At 42.3% G+C, this 13,615-nt stretch overlaps 1 protein-coding gene and 2 long non-coding RNA genes across 4 annotated transcripts in view; 2 read left to right on the top strand and 1 right to left on the bottom strand.

Moving 5' to 3' along the window:
* LOC135097952 (uncharacterized) overlaps positions 1 to 9,000 on the top strand; it is a 152,321-nt gene extending 143,321 nt beyond the window's left edge. Inside the window, exon 7 of the mRNA XM_064000092.1 lies at positions 7,671 to 9,000. The gene's annotated coding sequence lies outside the window, so the exon portion shown is untranslated. The remainder of the gene's footprint in view (positions 1 to 7,670) is intronic.
* Positions 8,201 to 12,600, bottom strand: LOC135097955 (uncharacterized). Its single transcript, XR_010266377.1, has 2 exons — positions 11,317 to 12,600; positions 8,201 to 10,299 (listed from the first exon to the last, which is right to left on the bottom strand). It is a non-coding gene; the product is annotated as an uncharacterized LOC135097955 (long non-coding RNA).
* On the top strand, positions 9,891 to 13,309 carry LOC135097953 (uncharacterized). 2 transcript variants are annotated; one of them, XR_010266376.1, is made up of 4 exons: positions 9,891 to 10,030; positions 10,477 to 10,640; positions 12,617 to 12,705; positions 13,175 to 13,309. It is a non-coding gene; the product is annotated as an uncharacterized LOC135097953 (long non-coding RNA). The 2 variants fall into 2 exon arrangements; XR_010266375.1 differs by having other exon boundaries at positions 9,898 to 10,030; positions 10,124 to 10,640.
* Positions 13,310 to 13,615: the final 306 nt, after the last annotated feature.

Raw genomic sequence — 13,615 nt, 5'->3', positions numbered from 1 at the left:
AATTTGTATTGTTAAATATAATTAGTGTCAAAATGGGTGGTAATTAACACACGTACACACATCTAGGATCGCCAGGTCAGGCCAGGATTGCTATTAGGGCTGCAGCCAAAGGAGTGATGAGAGCGCTGCTGGCCAGTGTTGGTGTCTTCTCTCCACGCAGCGGCTCAGTGGAGAGTTTGGCGTGTAACAAGAGTGAAGGTTAGCAGGTATTGTAAACATGCATGTGACAAGTCACCAGAATAAACATGCATGTAGAAAAAAAACTTGTATAAAATAAAGGTGCATTAGAGTGAAACGTTTCCCATCACGCCACAAGTTCACTTCAGGCTGCAAAATTCGAAAAGAGGCGCCAGCTCACGGCTATCGTTTTGTTGCAGCTCAGTGAAAACTCGATAGCGGCCAACACCCGCCGGGAATCATCACCTTGTTGCGCCGCCGCCCGTGACGCCACCACGAAAAGATACACAGTGCGACAGACAACACTCGTCTAATCTGGAGTGAGGCTGAGGGTGTGGCCGCCTTCAGCCCACCCGCCTGACTGCTCCTCTTTGTTACCGGGTCATGGGAAAGTAGAGGTGTTATATAGTAAACGCCTCGCACCTGCGCCTCCTAAATGCTTAATTCTTTCACTGTCGGGTAATTTTTCTTTATATCATCTGCTGCTTTATAGGCGCTCATTTGTGTACAGTGACTCATCCCCTACAGTTCTTTATTTACTTTATTCTTTTTAGTAATAGCTGGTGATTGCATGGAGCTCGGAAACTGTTAGTAGAAGTGAATAGATTGACAGTGAACGCGTGTGTGTGTGTATGTGTGTGTGTTTAAAGACGGCTCCCTGTTTAATGAAGCAGTTTCCCTACCTATATTTCTAACAAAAGTGCCAAAAGAAATGTTTCACGATACGGTGTATCGTGAAACATTTCTGCCCGCATCCCGACTACTTTCAAGAGACTGTAGTTGAAATTACACGAGTTTTAAGAGTGTTTCTATGGTTCTAGTGACAGACTGGTAAGGCTCTACAGCATCATCAGGAGAAGCAATCTTGAAAACCCTGGTAATTATCTCTGTGGCCTTTGAAAATAGTCTGTTGAAAGAGCAAAGCTTTTCAGAATACAGGCACATCACCTTGCTTCATGAAAAACAAGTGCATTCATGATACCCGAGACTGCCTTGTTACATTCCCCAAGTGACTGTAATGTATCTTTTTTTTTTCTTTATCTCGTAGCATTAGCTTGTCTCTCATTGGTGGAAGCACCCACACTACATGTATTGCGTTATTTCATTAGTCTCAAGTCGCTATTTCAAGTCTACATAAGCCTCAATAAATACGAGAGCTTTTGTGTCGGCCTGCTTCCCGTCAGCCAATCAGAGCGTTCTATTTTTCCGTTTCCTTCCTTACTCTTCGTAAAGCTCATGTATCCTTCATTTGTCCTTAGTTCTTGCCTCACAGTGTATTGGTAAGTGTCTTCTACTGCTAATATAACCGTGATTCTATTATTTTGTATCATTACAACTAGTATTGCGAGAGTGGCTCTGTTCTTAGTGACAATTACCTCAGCACACCCTCCACCAATCAGCGCCAAGTATTCAAGTCACGTGATACTCTCTCCTCGCCGTCTCCTCAGCCATTCGCCCTGCGCCCGCTGACGTGATGGGTCTCCCGTTGTGTTACGGCGGTGAAGTGGTGTTGCGTCTGTCCTTGTGGTGTCATGTGGTGGACTGCGGTGTGGAGGGAGAGGTGGATGTGAGTATGGCCTGGTGGTGGATAGGGAAGAGTGGATAGTGGAAGAGAGATGTGGAGAGTAGAAAGGTGGAGGTGGAGGTGGCTATGGCGGACGTGACTGGGTTGATGTGGTGGTTGTGGTGGTGTATGTGTGTGTGTGTGGTTGTTGAGGATGGAAGTGGTTTGGATGACTAGGATGATGGCGTGACTGGCTGGTGATGGTGGTGGTAGTTGCAGGGGGGGGTGTGTAAATGGTAGCACTGGGTGGGGGTGGGGGTTGGAATGGTTGTAGGGGGTCTTGGTAGTGATGGTGAACGTGACTGGCTTGTGGTAAAGGTGGTTGTGGTTCTTAGGGATGGTGGTGGTTGAGTAATAGTGGTGGGGGTAGCGGACGTAACGGTGTTGTGGTTGTTGGGTACGGTTGAGGGTTGGGGTGGTGGTGGTGGTGGTGGTGGCGGTGGTAGTAGTAGTAGTAGTAGTTGGGAGTGGTGGTGTGGTGGTGGTGGTAGTGTTAGTGGTGATGGTGACGCTACAGTAGTCAGGGTTTATTTTTTTTTATTTTTATTTATTTATTTATTTATTTATTTATTTTATTTTTTTATAGAGATGGTCGTGTGTGTGTGTGTACTGTAATCAGCAAGCTGCAATCACTCGTTCGCCTGTTTCATCTGCCTGCTTCAGGCCTTCCTTCTCTCCCCTCCCCTCCCTCCCCGCTCTTCCTCTCCTGCTCTCCCCTGCTCTTCGTGTCCCAGGTGAGTGTTGCCATATTTCAGTCAATATATAATGGTTTTTACTTGAGATTGAAGCTCCACACGTAATGAAAGGTAGCAATCTGTGGTTTCGAATACTGTTATTGGACTATTTATGTAAACTTGCCATGGAAAACTAATTCTATTGGGAAGTGTGTATATTTCAAAAATTTCATCTATATAATGACCTGTGTGATGTGACGTTAGAGAGAGAGAGAGAGAGAGAGAGAGAGAGAGAGAGAGAGAGAGAGAGAGAGAGAGAGAGAGAGAGAGAGAGAGACTGACAGCAAATGAGGCTATATTTTAACTTTCCTTACTCTGTGATGATGAAAGTTACATGATTGAGGTTGCAGTTAAGTAAGTTGAGAAGCTGAGCAGATAAATACGAGTACACCACCTGTCTGTCTGTCTCCGGCTTTCAGTCAGTCAGTCCGTTGATGGAGGACTGGTGGAGAGACCAATCTGTGTCTGTCTGTTCGTCTTTCAATCAATCAGTCAGTCGGTCAGTCAGTCTGTTGATGGAGGACTGGTGGAGAGAGCAATCTGTGTCTGTCTATCTGTCCGTCTTTCAGTCAGTCAGTCAGTCAGTCAGTCAGTCAGTCTGTTGATGGAGGACTGGTGGAGAGACCAATCTGTGTCTCTCTGTCTACGTGATGCTTCCCTCCTCTGTCTCATTACGTAGATAAAATACATGAAAGGGAAATATTGGTTTTATGGACTGGTGAGGTGGTGGCGGCGGCGGCGGCGGCGGCGGCGGCGGCATCAGTAGTATTCAGGTGTCATATCTGTAACATACGAGTAATAGGGAATGAAGGCAATACGTATGCGATGGCAGCTTGAAGGTAACAACTGGTGATGGAAGGTGGTGGTTGGTGGTGGTGGCAGGGGCTCTCTCTCTCTCTCTCTCTCTCTCTCTCTCTCTCTCTCTCTCTCTCTCTCTCTCTCTCTCTCTCTCTCTCTCGGGAATTAGCCAGCTCTCCTCTCGGCCTCATCTCTCACTTACTGCTTCCCTCCCTCCCTCAACCATTCAGCCTGACTCATTCCATTGCTTCCTCAAGTCTCTCTCTCATCCCTCATTCATCCTTGTATCCTTATCCTTCCCTCATCCACTCTTCCGCTCCTTCCTCACTCCTGTCCCTCTGATATTCACTCACCCGCAGCCTGTTCCCCTACTCGGCTGTTTGTCACGTCAGCAGCAGGAACATTTGTGATTCAAAGGTAGCGTGATATGAGTAGGCTTCAAAGAAAGTTTGAATCAAGTCCATATATACAATTTATTTACACCAACAAGAGTTGACTCGTTACGGGGCAGTGTAGTAACGTGGTGGTGATTGGTCTCTGATTACTGGAGAGACTAACAATACGTCACTGTGTTTTACGTCAGTGAAACAGCGACATTACTTCACCTAGTTTTGTAATTTGTTCAGAGTCTGTGCACACACTAACGCTGCGGCCCTCCGTCGGCCGGCAGGGCTCGCAGGACGCGGCCACTTTCAGCGAGCGTCATTCCCTCTCTCCTCTGCCTCTGGAGGTGCTGCCGGACGTACAGCGGACATACAGCGGACGTACAGTAGACTTAATATCAACATTTGCATCAGAACCACGTGGTCAGGATGGCGCCTGCTGTTGGATTAGTTGGCGATATTTGATCAGACGAACAACAGGGAAGTGTCCTGTACTAAATAAACAAAGGACAACTTCCGTGATATTTAACCGAGTCTGTTCCTGCCTGTCCTTACCTACCTATGGTACAAGCCCTCTCTCATCTATTTTCACCGCCATTCCTCCCTCATCCCTTCCCATACGGTTCTCATCCCCCACCCCTTCCCCCCACCTCTCTCTCTCTCTCTCTCTCTCTCTCTCTCTCTCTCTCTCTCTCTCTCTCTCTCTCTCTCTCTCTCTCTCTCTCTCTCTCTCTCTCTCTGCAGACGAGTGGAGTTTTGTTGTTGGGTCAGTTTTTCTAATGTGTGTGAAGTGGTTGGCGTGGGTGGCAGGGGCGTGGAGGGCGTCACGCTGGTAGTGTGGAAAAGAAAGCGAGAGAAAAGTAATGCGGTGCTGGTGTTTAGTACCTGAGTGAAGTACTGGCGTCGTAAAGAACATTTCTGCCCATTGTGCTTTCTGACAGTTTAAGTAGTGTGCTTTTGTAATGAGTCGTTTATCATTTATTATATTTTCACGTGCAGGATTTTTTTTTTAATATATATATATATATATATATATATATATATATATATATATATATATATATATATATATATATATATATATATATATATATATATATATATATATATATATATGGTGGTGTATTGAGTAAAATCAGTCAATATTGAACACGTTAGGTGCCACACGCACCACCGACGTCAGGCGCCACACGCACCACCGCCGTTACATTTCAGACTATTCAAAGTTGCCGTGTGTACCACTGGCCCAACATTTATCACTTTCCTTCCTTTTTTTTTTTTTTTACAATAAATTCCATTAAATTAAATTCCATAAAATGAAACGCAGGTCTTTTTACACAAATGTTAATTATTGATTATCACTATTTTTTTATATGAAGCAAAAATAATAATGGTAAAACAATGAAAGGGTATCTTTTGTGAAGTGACATCGTAACTGGTCAAAATACAAAGGTGGAACTCTAAATGGTAATAATAAAACTTGTCTCAGTCACGGCTCAACATACAGATGTAGCATCCTTAACAACTGTCCTCTATATATTCTTTTATTATAAAGCAAATCTGTGATTGCAAAACAACATTTTTACCTACTCTTATTGAAATCATTACTCTCCATATCTTGTACAAAGGAGAACTTTTCCTGTAACAAATGAAAGCCTGTGTCCTGTTTGCAGCTGCACAAAGAAAAGGCTTATCCTTGAACATTCATATAAACAGCTTCTTCATTCCTTGTGTAGTGAAAACAGTGACTCAAGAAATGAATGCAGCAAATGTGTGAAGGTCACTATTGATGGAGAGAATGCTTTCTTTCAAAACATGGGAAGCATCCATGTATCTTGCCATCACACTGATCACATACACTCTTCACTCTCCTACCTTCTCAAGCTGCACTTGCCCGTCCTTCATTCACACTAAAGATTTGACAGCGCCCTCTGCACCTTTTTCTCACTCTTCTAGAGTGACCCTGCAGTCCAACAAGAACATGAGTTGATCTCTTACCTCCCAGAGAGAGAGAGAGAGAGAGAGAGAGAGAGAGAGAGAGAGAGAGAGAGAGAGAGAGAGAGAGAGAGAGAGAGAGAGAGAGAGAATGTTCATTGTTTATTGTGTGTGGAGGAGATCCTGTGGTGGGAGAAATAACTGGAGGTGCAAGGAATTCCTTCATTGTGTGTGTGTTCTTTGCATGATACTTAGTGAAGAGTAGGAAGGAACTGACTACTTCTGTTCCCAAAAGAGGTGCAAATGTTACCTGGTCATGGAACTTGCCAGTTTTACACTGTGGCCAATAGTAGGCTGACGTCATTCATTAACACTGGCCAAGTTCACTACAACAACATGGCCTCATAACACCCACAAAAATAATCACTGCATACAATCATAAATGAAAAAAAAAAATTTAAATTATACGAGTATGATATATATATATATATATATATATATATATATATATATATATATATATATATATATATATATATATATATATATATATATATATATATATATATATATATATATATATATATATATATATACGAGGGTAAGTCAATAAGTGTCCGCACTCCAATTTTTTTTCATTTAATACAACAGCAATACAAAGTTTACAACGACATCATTTTTCAACATAGTCACCCTGCTTTTCAATGCACTTGGTCCATCGTTGCACTAGCTTTTCGATACCCTCAGAAAAAAAACGTTTTCTGTTGAGCATTGAGCCACGTATGCACCGCTTCCTTCACCTGCTGATCGGTGGCGAAACGACGGCCTCTTAAAGCATTTTTAAGTGGACCAAACAGATGGTAATCAGACGGGGCGAGATCAGGACTGTATGCAGGATGTTCCAACACCTCGAAATGAAGTTCTTGAAGAGTGTTAATGGTGTGGACGGCGGTATGTGGACGAGCGTTGTCATGCAACAAAAAAACGCCTTCCAACAATAGACCTCGGCGTTTGTTGCGAATTGCCGGCTTTAACTTTTTGATAAGCATATCACTGTAGCATTCACTGTTTACTGTTGACCCTGTTTCCAGGTAATGTTCCAGAATTGGCCCTCGTGAGTCCCAAAAAACTGTGAGCATCACTTTTCCTGCAGAGGGTTGACTCTGCGTCAGTAGTGGCTGTGGCTGGGCGTCCATCGCGTTTCTCATCCTCCACACTTGTCCGGCCGCTTTTGAACTGCTCAATCCACTCATAAACACTACGTCGTGGCAAAACATTGCCCCCGTATTGTACTGAAAGTCTTCTATGCATTTCAGCTCCTGGTACACCTTCAGACCACAAAAAACGGATTACAGAGCGTTGTTCTTCTTTGGTGCATATGGAGAGTGGTGCGTCCATCCTTACTTCTCAACAGCGCAGAGCGCACAGAAGTGGTAACGCTGAAACCAACCACAAGGGAGGAGGGGGGAGCCATCTACAACCCGGCATAGCACACAAAGCTATACAGCCTATTTACAAACAATTAGAATAAAAGTGTGGATACTTATTGACTTACCCACATATATATATATATATATATATATATATATATATATATATATATATATATATATATATATATATATATATATATATATATATTATATTATATATAGGAACAAAATTTTTCCAACCCTGATGTTAGAGAGAGAGAGAGAGAGAGAGAGAGAGAGAGAGAGAGAGAGAGAGAGAGAGAGAGAGAGAGAGAGAGAGAGAGAGAGAGAGATATTTTGGGTTTGTCTCGGTCTGTTTTTTTTTTTTTTTTTTTAGAAAATTTTATTTGATCTACTACTACTACTACTACTACTATTACTATTACTACCACCAACACCACCACCACTACTACCACCACCACCACTACTACCACCACCACCACTACTACCACCACCACCACCACTACTACCACTACCACCACTACTACCACCACCACCACCACTACTACCACCACCACTACTACCACCGCCACCACCGCCAACACCACTACTACCACCACCACCACCACCACCAGTAGTACTACTACTACTACTACTACTATTGCAGGTGACCCACGAACCACCCCTAACAATGGTGATGAAGAACCAGAAGTGGGCTGTATAGGTGACGAGATAACTACCTCAGGTCATCCTGGAAGTGGCGAGGTGACCCCATACAACTCCACAAGGTCGTGGAGGACGCCAGGCATAGTCCTGCAGACTCCAGAAATACATATCACCACCACCTTGACTCCTGCTGCTAGCTGGCGAAGGACACGTGGTCGCCTACACTCGGCCATCCACCTCACCTGGGCAACCATCTGCCCCAGACTGCTACCCGGACATCATCCAGCCACAAGAACCCAGATAAGCACTTCCAGGGTCCTTGGTTGTGGTTAGCTAGCTAGTTTAGTTAAGGGTCACTTGCTGTAGATAGGAACCCTCCTCGGTCTGTTTTTTTTTGTAACGCTGTGCTCTACGTGACTGATAGTGTTTATCTTTTTTTTTCTGAAGACCAGTTCTGTGGTTATCTTGAAGGTTAACGGAGAAGAGTACTTCACACCTGTGTTTTTATTTATTTTTTTATTGGTCCCTTTGTTTTTTTGTTTGTTATTTATTTATTTGTATTGAAATATGTGAGTGTGAATGCAGCACAATATATAAAGGTGTGCATTCCAGAGTGAAAGGAAGGCGTGCACAGGCTAGAGTGCACAGGATGCAGTGCCTTTTTTATCACCAGACCTTGATTGATTGAAGCAAATGAAAACTTTGGTGTGAGTACCTTACAAAGACACCTGACAATACTAATGTCACCTCACCTCGTGGTTTCACCTTAACACCTACAAACATTGGCTGGACACAAGGTCATAAAAATAATTTATTCTCATATATTCTGATCTTTACAAATTAGTCTTTCCACATCAAAGTAACTAATCACCTTTATTCATACACTTGAGGAGGGTTGAAGGATCGCTAATCCCTTGTTAAATTGCCTGTGTTCAACTCGTGTATCTCCTCCCTCATTTATTGACCAATTTCTTTAATTTAAAAAGCATTTTGATCAGGAAGGATAGGAGAAGAATCTCTGCTATCTTCTTTTTTTGTACGATAATTTTTCTTTCTATGAAAATTAAAAAAAAATGAAATATTTGTCAGAAATCAAAATCAACTCTAAACAAAAATGACGACAGCAGACTTTGTTCGCCTCTCACAGTTTGATAAGCCGCAATAGCCCATCTGTGTGTAACACCAATAACAACGGACCAGATCATTTTTATATGCCAAAATCCGCCATTTTGAGATATTATGTCATAAAGTTTGAGGGGTGACAATAATTCACCTATTGCAGCCAAGGACTTGAAATTCACGTGATATATACATCAGAATATGTTGAAAAAGCAGACATAGATTAATTTAGTTACTCTGATTGGTTTTGTACATAGGCCTAAAGCTATTCATGATTTCACCCTTAATTACCGGGGTGGAGAGGGGGAAGGTTGGTGAAAACAATTTTTGTTATATTTCGCCATATTTCTAAGTAAAAACCAGTGTTTAGCTGTTTAAAAATAAATAAATATTAATGCAAAAGATATCTAATGCAGACACATTGTTTAGTTTAAAAAATAAAATATTAATGCAAAAGATATCTAATGCAGACACATTGTTTAACTGTTTAAAAATAAGTAAAATATTAATGCAAAAGATATCTAATGCAGACACATTGTTTAACTGTTTAAAAATAAGTAAAATATTAATGCAAAAGATATCTAATGCAGACACATTGACTATTTGCTAGATTTACGGAAAAATAATTTTAATTTTTCGTATATAAATATGAAAAAAAGTAGTTAGATCTAAAATTTCGTGCTCTCTAATGTTGTAGGCAGCAAAAGAACCGTAGATATTCATAGGAGACTGAAGACGAGCGAGTATGTCAGAAAAAATGAAATGGAAAATAAAAAAAAAAAATAAAAAAAGCGTCATACATGTCTCGCGGCGGGCGAAACCGTGGAATTTAACATTACATAAGGGAATTTTTTTTTTTTTTTATCGAAACGTTACATATATCAAAAGTGGAAAAAAAAGGGTAGAAAATTATAGAAAAAAAAAAAAAAATGTCCAGATCGTACAACCCCCCTGATGCAAAAAATGTTTGCGCGCCTGGCGTTGTTAACACACACGACACACTCTTCCATTCAAAAAAGATAGTGGCCTTCACGAGTGTCTTACTATTTCATTGCAGAGCCCCTCCTCTTGATGACGACGCGTACACTGTCAGCTACACTTTGCAGCGTCTCTCTTACATTTTCCCCATTATCTTTGTATCTCCATTTCAGATAAATTGTTCTCTTTCCAAGGGTTGAGGAGAACATGGTCGTGCTTCAAGTGAAGCCACTACAGCCACTGCCTGACAAGTCTTCCACACTGGTGAGTAGTGCTTCAAACATGTCTTAGTATTGCTAATTTCCTTATTTCCCAGAATATCTACCACTATATAATGGAAATGCCTTACCAACACAGATAACATCAGGGAAAAATAAACTCTACACTAACTAAGTGATGAAAAACGTAGCATCATCCGCTGCACCAAACAATACAGCAGCGAATGACACTGCCAGGACTTGAACCAACACCTGCCTGCCTCACTGACACCTGCCGTGGTGCCAGGGAGTGCCGAGGCCCGTGCTGCCACCACGCTGAGAGAGGGAGAAAGAGAAGAGCATCAGAGAGGAATGACAGTGGCAGGAAGGATGGTGTGTTAGGTGACTGGTTCAGACAGTGACAGTGGACAGAAGAAATGCTGGAGAAAGATTAGACCACAGATGGTTCATGTTGTACTAGTTCAAGGTTTGGCAGAAAACATTTTTTTCTAGACAGTGGCAGCAGACACACAAGAGAGGATGGTGGTGGTGGGCAAGAGGATGCAAGGAGACGGCAGACAGAATGGAAGCTACAGATGAAAGAAGAGCAGGTCAAGCCATGGCAGCAGACAGACACACAGACAGACACATTGGATCAGAAAGTTTTATTTAGTGAGGTAAGGAACTGTACAGCCCTTCACAGTGCTGACTACTTGATAGCAGAGGTGGTTCATGTTGGTTCAGTATTTCAGGATTTGGTTTGAAGCTGTTACGTGAAAAGAACAGTCTGAGGAACGAGAGGTTGTATTGTCACTCGTCAACAAAGTGGCAGAGTATTATTATAACATTTAGAGCCAAAGCTGTACCAGCTGCCTCAGTGTGTCATGTCCATTGTATACTGACAGTCTTGTCTACGCTAGTGGAGGAGAGGGAGGAACAAACCTTGAATCGTCCAAGGTAGAGTTTGTAGCAAAGGATTGAGCAAAGAGTTCAGCTTTAGAGATAGATGTGATAGCAGTGGTGCCATCTGGTTGAAATAAAGGAGGGAAAGAAGAATCAAAGTTATTATAGATGTTTTTTGGGTTAAGTGGCAGAAGTCACGAGGGTACTTAGATCTTGAAAGGTTTTGACACTATTAATGAAGGAGTTTTTGGCTAGTTGGAGAACAGACTTGGCATGGTTCCGGGCAGAAATGTAAAGTGCATGAGATTCTGATGATGGAAGGCTTAAGCACCTTTGGTGGGACACACCTCTCTCATGTATAGCACGAGAACAAGCTATGTTAAACCAAGTTTTGGAGGTTTAGGTCGAGAAAAAGAGTGAGGAATGTACGCCTCCATGCCAGACACTCACCTCTTATGCACTCGGCACACAGGGCGGTCTCCGTCACGGACGCAGTAGTCATTCCAAGGAAAATCAGCAAAATACCCTCCTCAGGTTCCCCCAACTAGCATAGCCAACACGCCAGAGGCACCTTCGCTTAGGGGATCCTGAGGAGGGATTGGAGTGATAGGACAAGATACAGATACTAGATGTGATCGGAGAGCCCAACAGAGAAAGAGAGGGTAACAGAATAAGCAGAAGGATTAGAGGTCAGGAAAAGGTCAAGAATGTTGGGCATATCTCTAAGACGGTCAGGAATACGATTAGAGTGTTGCACCAATTGCTCTAGGTCATGGAGGATAGAAAATTTAAAGGTTAGTTCACCAGGATGGTCAGTGAAGGGAGAGGAAAGCCAAAGCTGGTGGTGAACATTGAAGTCTCCAAGAACGGAGATCCCTGCAAAAGGGAAGAGAGTTAGAATGTGCTCCACTTTGGAAGTTAAGTAGTCAAAGAATTTCTTACAGTCAGAGGAGTTAGGTGAAAGGTATACAACACAGATAAATTTAGTATGAAAGGGACTCTGTTGTCGTAGCCAGGTGGTGGAAAACCCAAAAGATTCAAGAGCGTGGGCACGAAAGCAGGTTAATTTCATTGCGCACATAAACACAACATCCAGCTTTGGATAGAGAAAGTAAGAGGAAACAGAAAAGGGGCTACTGTCAGTTGCCTCAGACACCAGGGTTTCAGTGAGGAAAGGATGATGAAGCTTAATAGAGGAGAAGCAGTGTTCTGCAACTTTCGCGTTCAATCTGTAGAAGTTTAAGAAGAAAAACTGAGAGGGGTGTCAAGACATTTAGGGTCGTTACCAGATGGGGACTCCGAGGCTGGTATAGGAGTGTGTGTGTAATAATTAGGTGGTTGTAGTTGTTTTGTGTGCAGGAAGAGAGGTATCTCCATGACCATAACGTTTGGTACGAGTGAAAACATCCTTTGGTTTCCACAGATATTTACCACATATTTACACACTAGTAACAATTTCCACCAGTAGCACCAGAAGCAGTCTTCCTCACACGAACCGTTTCATTGCCGGGATTTGAAGGCTGCTGAAGCAATGCGGCGGAGGTCACGCCCCTTAAAGTATTTATACTTACTGTCAACACCATAACTAAAGCAAACACTTTAGTGCAGGTAGTTAAATAAGTGCAATCATTGTTCCAGATTCCTAAATTCACAAAGTACATAAACTCATTGAAAGTTTTTAGTGCAGGTAATTAAAGTTTTAGTGAAATAATTGTTGCTATTCCTAATGTTGTGTGGTGCATTACCTCAGACAGGCCCACTGGAAGCTGTCAGTCTGCTGCGGCACGTGGCAAGAACCAAGTGTTGAGGAGCACACGTCGTCCCTTCACCAGTCAGCAGGTTACAAAAAACAATGCAGTATTTTGTTGAGTAATCAAAGTAATGAAATGTAAATGATAAAATGTCAGTACTGATTCAGTGTCACACTCCACCATGGCAAAGACTGCCGGCTGAGTAATATTCAAGTTGTATTAGTGAGACTCTACTCAATGTTAATTAAGGCAGGTGGAAGAAAATAGTAAAAAATGTATCATAGTACAAGAAAATGACACTTCAAAGTGTAAACACATCTTTAACAAGTAGACTTGAATGGTCATTAAGTAGTACAGCAGACCCTTCCTACAATAAATTCACTATTATTTGTTGACTGGCCTTATTGTCTCATTATTTTACTTTGCTTATTATTCTGTTTTGTTTTCTCATTAATACTTGAGTGCCTTCATTTTATCTCTATTATTGTGACTTTGTCTCTCATTATGTTGCTTATGTTGTCTACTCTCATTATCTGACAGACTGCTCGCCTTCACAGGTCTGGGCGGCTCGGAAGTCTCACTACAAACTGGAGATCCATTCTCTTGGACACAGCTGGAATCGGACACAAGATTCAAGAGGGAGTCATTTTAACGAGAGCTTCAGGCAGAAAATTCGAGTGGATTTTCATTTCTAAAAATATCTTATTTTTTGGGGGGGATATTTTGAATCCTTCTTTGTGGAAAAATAACTCCAGATATTATGATTCTAGCTGGAAGTTGACCTGAGCAATGTAGGGTTTGCTGCTGTGAGATTATCACCAAGACACAAGTGTCCGGGATTTAAAGATGATGGAAATGTGTCCTGTGTGCTGCTGTGCTGGGAAGAGGAGAGGAGCAGCAGCAGTGGTGGGAGCTCTGCTGCTGCTGTCACTAGTGCAGCTGCCTTCCCTCAACATACTGTGTCTTCTCTCACCTGCAATGAACAACTATGAACAATA

Source organism: Scylla paramamosain, unplaced genomic scaffold (genome assembly GCF_035594125.1).
Source record: "Scylla paramamosain isolate STU-SP2022 unplaced genomic scaffold, ASM3559412v1 Contig37, whole genome shotgun sequence".
Lineage (NCBI taxonomy): Eukaryota > Metazoa > Arthropoda > Malacostraca > Decapoda > Portunidae > Scylla > Scylla paramamosain.
This window is presented reverse-complemented; position numbering and strand designations above follow the sequence as displayed.